Raw genomic sequence first — 8,034 nt, 5'->3', positions numbered from 1 at the left:
AACACATAGATGTTTGTCTTCCAATGGATGGCTGTTGTCCAATAAATGGTTGCCATCCAATTGATCCTGTAACGGGATACTTGCAATTTCAACTGAAGGCCCAGCACTCCACTGAGGAAACATTGGATCTTCTTTTGCTTCATAGTCCATGGGATGATGGTTGAACGCTTTCCATTCCAAAGGATGGCTGTTGTCGTCCAATGGATGGCTGTTGTCCAATGAATGGTTGCCGTCCAATTGACCTGGAGAGAAGCCACTCGCGCTTTCAGCTGAAGACCCTGCACTCCACTGAGGAAACACTGGATCCTCTTGCGCTTCATAGTCCATGGAATGATTGTTGAAGGTTTTCCCTGAGACATGTTTCAAGGTACGTCGTCTTAAGATATCTGAGCAGAAGTGTGAGATCCCTTGAATTAATACTCATATTTATACACAGGTAAATCAGAAAATGTGGAGAATTCTGGGTATAAAATTATGTAATAGTGGGATGTACCAAGTACAGGGGAGGGCAAAATGAGTCATTATATGTCAGGGGGTGGGACTAAATGCAGAGTCATCAATCAAAAGTTTGACAGAAGCCGTAGGATACTTCTCTCTCACTGACTGTACTATTGAGATGATCACCTTGTCCTGCTTCACGTTTACTCTCACTCCTGACTGCTGTAGCTATTGTGTCCTAACTGACCTTCTGCTATCCACTGCTTTCCTCTGCTACTGGGCTCCCCTCTCCTGGTGACACTATGTGTAACTTTGACCTCCCATCACATAACTACATGGCAGCTCCTTGCTGGCTGACGGCTCTGGCAGCTCCTGGCTGACTGACGGCTCTGGCAGCTCCAGGCTGACTGATGGCTCAGTACAGACTGGCGGCTCTTACGGCTCAGGACAGTCTGGCGGCTCTAGCAGCTCAGGACAGACCGGAGACTCTAGCAGCTCCGTGGCGGAGATCTTTGTGGACAATATTCGGCCTTGTCTCAGGATGGTAAGTTGGTGGTTGAAGATATCCCTCTAGTGGTGTGGGGGCTGTGCTTTGGCAAAGTGGGTGGGGTTATATCCTTCCTGTTTGGCCCTGTCCGGGGGTGTCCTCGGATGGGGCCACAGTGTCTCCTGACCCCTCCTGTCTCAGCCTCCAGTATTTATGCTGCAGTAGTTTATGTGTCGGGGGGCTAGGGTCAGTTTGTTATATCTGTTATATCTCTAATTCTCTCTTTCTCTCTTTCTTTCTCTCTCTCGGAGGACCTGAGCCCTAGGACCATGCCTCAGGACTACCTGACATGATGACTCCTTGCTGTCCCCAGTCCACCTGGCCGTGCTGCTGCTCCAGTTTCAACTGTTCTGCCTCATTATTATTGGACCATGCTGGTCATTTATGAACATTTGAACATCTTGGCCATGTTCTGTTATAATCTACACCCGGCACAGCCAGAAGAGGACTGGCCACCCCACATAGCCTGGCTCCTCTCTAGGTTTCTTCCTAGGTTTTGGCCTTACTAGGGAGTTTTTCCTAGCCACCGTGCTTCTACACCTGCATTGCTTGCTGTTTGGGGTTTTAGGCTGGGGTTTCTGTACAGCACTTTGAGATATCAGCTGATGTACGAAGGGCTATATAAATACATTTGATTTGATTTGACAGACGGGAGACTCTAGCGGCTCAGGACAGACGGGAGACTCTTGCGGCTCAAGACCGACGGGAGACTCTAGCGGCTCAGGACGGACGGGAGACTCTAGCGGCTCAGGACAGACGGGAGACTCTAGCGGCTCAGGACGGACGGGAGACTCTAGTGGCTCAGGACCGACGGGAGACTCTAGCGGCTCAGGACCGACGGGAGACTCTAGCGGCTCAGGACCGACGGGAGACTCTAGCGGCTCAGGACGGATGGGAGACTCTAGCGGCTCAGGACAGACGGGAGACTCTAGCGGCTCAGGACCGATGGGAGATTCTAGCGGCTCAGGACAGACGGGAGACTCTAGCGGCTCAGGACAGATGGGAGACTCTAGCGGCTCAGGACAGACGGACGACTCTAGCGGCTCAGGACCGACGGGAGACTCTAGCGCCTCAGGACCGATTGCTGCTGCTGTCCGTTACCACGCTGCTTGGTCCATAGTTGGTGGGTTATTCTGTCACGATTATCGTATGGTGGGGACCAAAGCGCAGTGTGATGTGAATACATTCTTCTTTATTGAATGAAGAACAAGAAGAACACTTAAACAAAAAACAACATAACGATTAAGACGAACGAGACCGCTGTATAAACAATGTGCAAACGTGCAACATAACATAGACAATAACCCACGAAATACCCAAGGAAGATGGCTGCCTAAATATGGTTCACCTGCCTCTAATTGAGAACCAATCTAGGCAACCATAGACCAACATAAACACCTAGATGAAAACAACCCCATAAATCTACAAAAACTCCTAGACAGTGCGAACCCCCTAGAATGAGACAAAAACACACATATCACCCATGTCACACCCTGACCTAACCAAAATAATAAAGAAAACAAAGAATACTAAGGTCAGGGCGTGACAACTAAAATATGCCCCTTATTAAATATATGCAAATAATAATTTAATTGATTTTCAAATTAAGAAAAAGTGGTGTATTTGGACGTTGTGGTAATTTTCACAATACAATCATTCAATTCAATAAAGCACAACAGAAAACATATTAATCCCGTTTTAAACTGATGGACAGTAAACTGTTGGACAGTATTTTATATCATGTTTATTTGGAATTAGGTCAAATCCTAATTTCTCCATGTTATGAAAAAGTGTTAATTTAACATGTTTTCCATCTAAGTGGTTAACAGTGTCAAGGTGAGATATTGACGGAAGAGAACTCAATACATTAAATGTATCATTGTGTTCTAGTTTTGGTTTCCGTCCCAGCATTATATAATTTCATAACAGGGCTCGAGACCGTAAAAATGGCAGTGTGAGAGAGAGAGAGAGAGAGAGAGAGAGAGAGAGAGAGAGAGAGAGAAGTATCCTGTGGCTTCTGTCAACGTCCGTATGATTGATGACCCTGTCATTAGTCCCGCCCCACTATGAGTCATTCTGTCATTCTGCCAAAACAAAAGGATGAATGACTTTAGTTTTGGCAGGATGACAGAATCATTCGTCTTGTGGTGAGTAGGCCTACATTTTGAAAGCCAGATATAGATATAGGCTTGTTATTGATGAACTTCTTGACAATATACAAGAAGAAGAGAAGTCACATCTATGTATATCATTCTATTTATCTAGGTTTCTTCTTATCTTGGAAATGTCTTTTTCAAAAAGTATAAAAAATACGAAAACATGAGTGTGCACACTTTCCAGTATGCCTTATAGTCAGTTTTCGACAGGCCCAAAGAAAAACATTGTTTTTCCCAGGTGAATGTATACATCAACAAATGAATTGACAAAAACAGACTAAATTACAGCACGTGTATGTGTGCTTAGGGCCTGAGACAAAAACAAAAATACACAGTGTAGGGTGAAATATACATTTGACGGTGACTTCATGCTATGGCTGCACCAACTTCACTATTGACATTGTCACCATGTCCTGCTTCACCTTTACTCTCACTCCTGACTGCTGTAGCTATTGTGTCCAAACTGACCTACTGCTATCCACTGCTTCCTCTGCTACTGGCCTCCCCTCTCGTGGTGACACTATGTGTAACTTTGACCTCCCATCACATAACTAGAGTATGACAAAAGCTGTATAAAAGAGAGACAAACAAGAGCTTTTTGATAAATCATTATTTTATTGATGAATGAAAATTTGACAAACAACAATTACATCTCGGCAAGTAGGGTGTTTTTTTATCCCTTGAAGGCTTCCCAGGCTGCAACCCGGTGGAAATCCTAGCGCCTCCTGGCAAACACATAGATGTTTGTCTTCCAATGGATGGCTGTTGTACAATAAATGGTAGCCATCCAATTGATCCTGTAAGGAGCTACTTGCAATTTCAACTGAAGGCCCAGCACTCCACTGAGGAAACATTGGATCTTCTTTTGCTTCATAGTCCATGGGATGATGGTTGAACGCTTTCCATTCCAAAGGATGGCTGTTGTCGTCCAATGGATGGCTGTTGTCCAATGAATGGTTGCCGTCCAATTGACCTGGAGAGAAGCCACTCGCGCTTTCAGCTGAAGACCCTGCACTCCACTGAGGAAACACTGGATCCTCTTGTGCTTCATAGTCCATGGGATGATTGTTGAAGGTTTTCCCTGAGACATGTTTCAAGGTACGTCGTCTTAAGATATCTGAGCAGAAGTGTGAGATCCCTTGAATTAATACTCATATTTATACACAGGTAAATCAGAAAATGTGGAGAATTCTGGGTATGAAATTATGTAATAGTGGGATGTACCAAGTACAGGGGAGGGCAAAATGAGTCATTATATGTCAGGGGGTGGGACTAAATGCAGAGTCATCAATCAAAAGTTTGACAGAAGCCGTAGGATACTTCTCTCTCACTGACTGTACTATTGAGATGATCACCTTGTCCTGCTTCACGTTTACTCTCACACCTGACTGCTGTAGCTATTCTGTCCTAACTGACCTACTGCTATCCACTGCTTCCTCTGCTACTGGCCTCCCCTCTCCTGGTGACACTATGTGTAACTTTGACCTCCCATCACATAACTAGAGTATGACAAAAGCAGTATAAAAAAGAGACAAACAAAAGAGCCTTTTGATAAATCATTATTTTATTGATGAATGAAAATTTGACAAACAACAATTACATCTCGGCAAGTAGGGTGTTTTTTTTATCCCTTGAAGGCTTCCCAGGCTGCAACCCGGTGGAAATCCTAGCGCCTCCTGGCAAACACATAGATGTTTGTCTTCCAATGGATGGCTGTTGTCCAATAAATGGTTGCCATCCAATTGATCCTGTAACGGGATACTTGCAATTTCAACTGAAGGCCCAGCACTCCACTGAGGAAACATTGGATCTTCTTTTGCTTCATAGTCCATGGGATGATGGTTGAACGCTTTCCATTCCAAAGGATGGCTGTTGTCGTCCAATGGATGGCTGTTGTCCAATGAATGGTTGCCGTCCAATTGACCTGGAGAGAAGCCACTCGCGCTTTCAGCTGAAGACCCTGCACTCCACTGAGGAAACACTGGATCCTCTTGCGCTTCATAGTCCATGGAATGATTGTTGAAGGTTTTCCCTGAGACATGTTTCAAGGTACGTCGTCTTAAGATATCTGAGCAGAAGTGTGAGATCCCTTGAATTAATACTCATATTTATACACAGGTAAATCAGAAAATGTGGAGAATTCTGGGTATGAAATTATGTAATAGTGGGATGTACCAAGTACAGGGGAGGGCAAAATGAGTCATTATATGTCAGGGGGTGGGACTAAATGCAGAGTCATCAATCAAAAGTTTGACAGAAGCCGTAGGATACTTCTCTCTCACTGACTGTACTATTGAGATGATCACCTTGTCCTGCTTCACGTTTACTCTCACTCCTGACTGCTGTAGCTATTGTGTCCTAACTGACCTTCTGCTATCCACTGCTTCCTCTGCTACTGGGCTCCCCTCTCCTGGTGACACTATGTGTAACTTTGACCTCCCATCACATAACTACATGGCAGCTCCTTGCTGGCTGACGGCTCTGGCAGCTCCTGGCTGACTGACGGCTCTGGCAGCTCCAGGCTGACTGACGGCTCAGTACAGACTGGCGGCTCTTACGGCTCAGGACAGTCTGGCGGCTCTAGCAGCTCAGGACAGACCGGAGACTCTAGCAGCTCCGTGGCGGAGATCTTTGTGGGCAATATTCGGCCTTGTCTCAGGATGGTAAGTTGGTGGTTGAAGATATCCCTCTAGTGGTGTGGGGGCTGTGCTTTGGCAAAGTGGGTGGGGTTATATCCTTCCTGTTTGGCCCTGTCCGGGGGTGTCCTCGGATGGGGCCACAGTGTCTCCTGACCCCTCCTGTCTCAGCCTCCAGTATTTATGCTGCAGTAGTTTATGTGTCGGGGGGCTAGGGTCAGTTTGTTATATCTGTTATATCTCTAATTCTCTCTTTCTCTCTTTCTTTCTCTCTCTCGGAGGACCTGAGCCCTAGGACCATGCCTCAGGACTACCTGACATGATGACTCCTTGCTGTCCCCAGTCCACCTGGCCGTGCTGCTGCTCCAGTTTCAACTGTTCTGCCTCATTATTATTGGACCATGCTGGTCATTTATGAACATTTGAACATCTTGGCCATGTTCTGTTATAATCTACACCCGGCACAGCCAGAAGAGGACTGGCCACCCCACATAGCCTGGCTCCTCTCTAGGTTTCTTCCTAGGTTTTGGCCTTACTAGGGAGTTTTTCCTAGCCACCGTGCTTCTACACCTGCATTGCTTGCTGTTTGGGGTTTTAGGCTGGGGTTTCTGTACAGCACTTTGAGATATCAGCTGATGTACGAAGGGCTATATAAATACATTTGATTTGATTTGACAGACGGGAGACTCTAGCGGCTCAGGACAGACGGGAGACTCTTGCGGCTCAAGACCGACGGGAGACTCTAGCGGCTCAGGACGGACGGGAGACTCTAGCGGCTCAGGACAGACGGGAGACTCTAGCGGCTCAGGACGGACGGGAGACTCTAGTGGCTCAGGACCGACGGGAGACTCTAGCGGCTCAGGACCGACGGGAGACTCTAGCGGCTCAGGACCGACGGGAGACTCTAGCGGCTCAGGACGGATGGGAGACTCTAGCGGCTCAGGACAGACGGGAGACTCTAGCGGCTCAGGACCGATGGGAGATTCTAGCGGCTCAGGACAGACGGGAGACTCTAGCGGCTCAGGACAGACGGGAGACTCTAGCGGCTCAGGACAGACGGACGACTCTAGCGGCTCAGGACCGACGGGAGACTCTAGCGCCTCAGGACCGATTGCTGCTGCTGTCCGTTACCACGCTGCTTGGTCCATAGTTGGTGGGTTATTCTGTCACGATTATCGTATGGTGGGGACCAAAGCGCAGTGTGATGTGAATACATTCTTCTTTATTGAATGAAGAACAAGAAGAACACTTAAACAAAAAACAACATAACGATTAAGACGAACGAGACCGCTGTATAAACAATGTGCAAACGTGCAACATAACATAGACAATAACCCACGAAATACCCAAGGAAGATGGCTGCCTAAATATGGTTCACCTGCCTCTAATTGAGAACCAATCTAGGCAACCATAGACCAACATAAACACCTAGATGAAAACAACCCCATAAATCTACAAAAACTCCTAGACAGTGCGAACCCCCTAGAATGAGACAAAAACACACATATCACCCATGTCACACCCTGACCTAACCAAAATAATAAAGAAAACAAAGAATACTAAGGTCAGGGCGTGACAACTAAAATATGCCCCTTATTAAATATATGCAAATAATAATTTAATTGATTTTCAAATTAAGAAAAAGTGGTGTATTTGGACGTTGTGGTAATTTTCACAATACAATCATTTAATTCAATAAAGCACAACAGAAAACATATTAATCCCGTTTTAAACTGATGGACAGTAAACTGTTGGACAGTATTTTATATCATGTTTATTTGGAATTAGGTCAAATCCTAATTTCTCCATGTTATGAAAAAGTGTTAATTTAACATGTTTTCCATCTAAGTGGTTAACAGTGTCAAGGTGAGATATTGACGGAAGAGAACTCAATACATTAAATGTATCATTGTGTTCTAGTTTTGGTTTCCGTCCCAGCATTATATAATTTCATAACAGGGCTCGAGACCGTAAAAATGGCAGTGTGAGAGAGAGAGAGAGAGAGAGAGAAGTATCCTGTGGCTTCTGTCAACGTCCGTATGATTGATGACCCTGTCATTAGTCCCGCACCACTATGAGTCATTCTGTTATTCTGCCAAAACAAAAGGATGAATGACTTTAGTTTTGGCAGGATGACAGAATCATTCGTCTTGTGGTGAGTAGGCCTACATTTTGAAAGCCAGATATAGATATAGGCTTGTTATTGATGAACTTCTTGACAATATACAAGAAGAAGAGAAGTCACATCTATGTATAT

This window comes from Oncorhynchus kisutch, linkage group LG29, assembly GCF_002021735.2.
Source record: "Oncorhynchus kisutch isolate 150728-3 linkage group LG29, Okis_V2, whole genome shotgun sequence".
In the NCBI taxonomy this organism is placed as follows: domain Eukaryota; kingdom Metazoa; phylum Chordata; class Actinopteri; order Salmoniformes; family Salmonidae; genus Oncorhynchus; species Oncorhynchus kisutch.
This window is presented reverse-complemented; position numbering follows the sequence as displayed.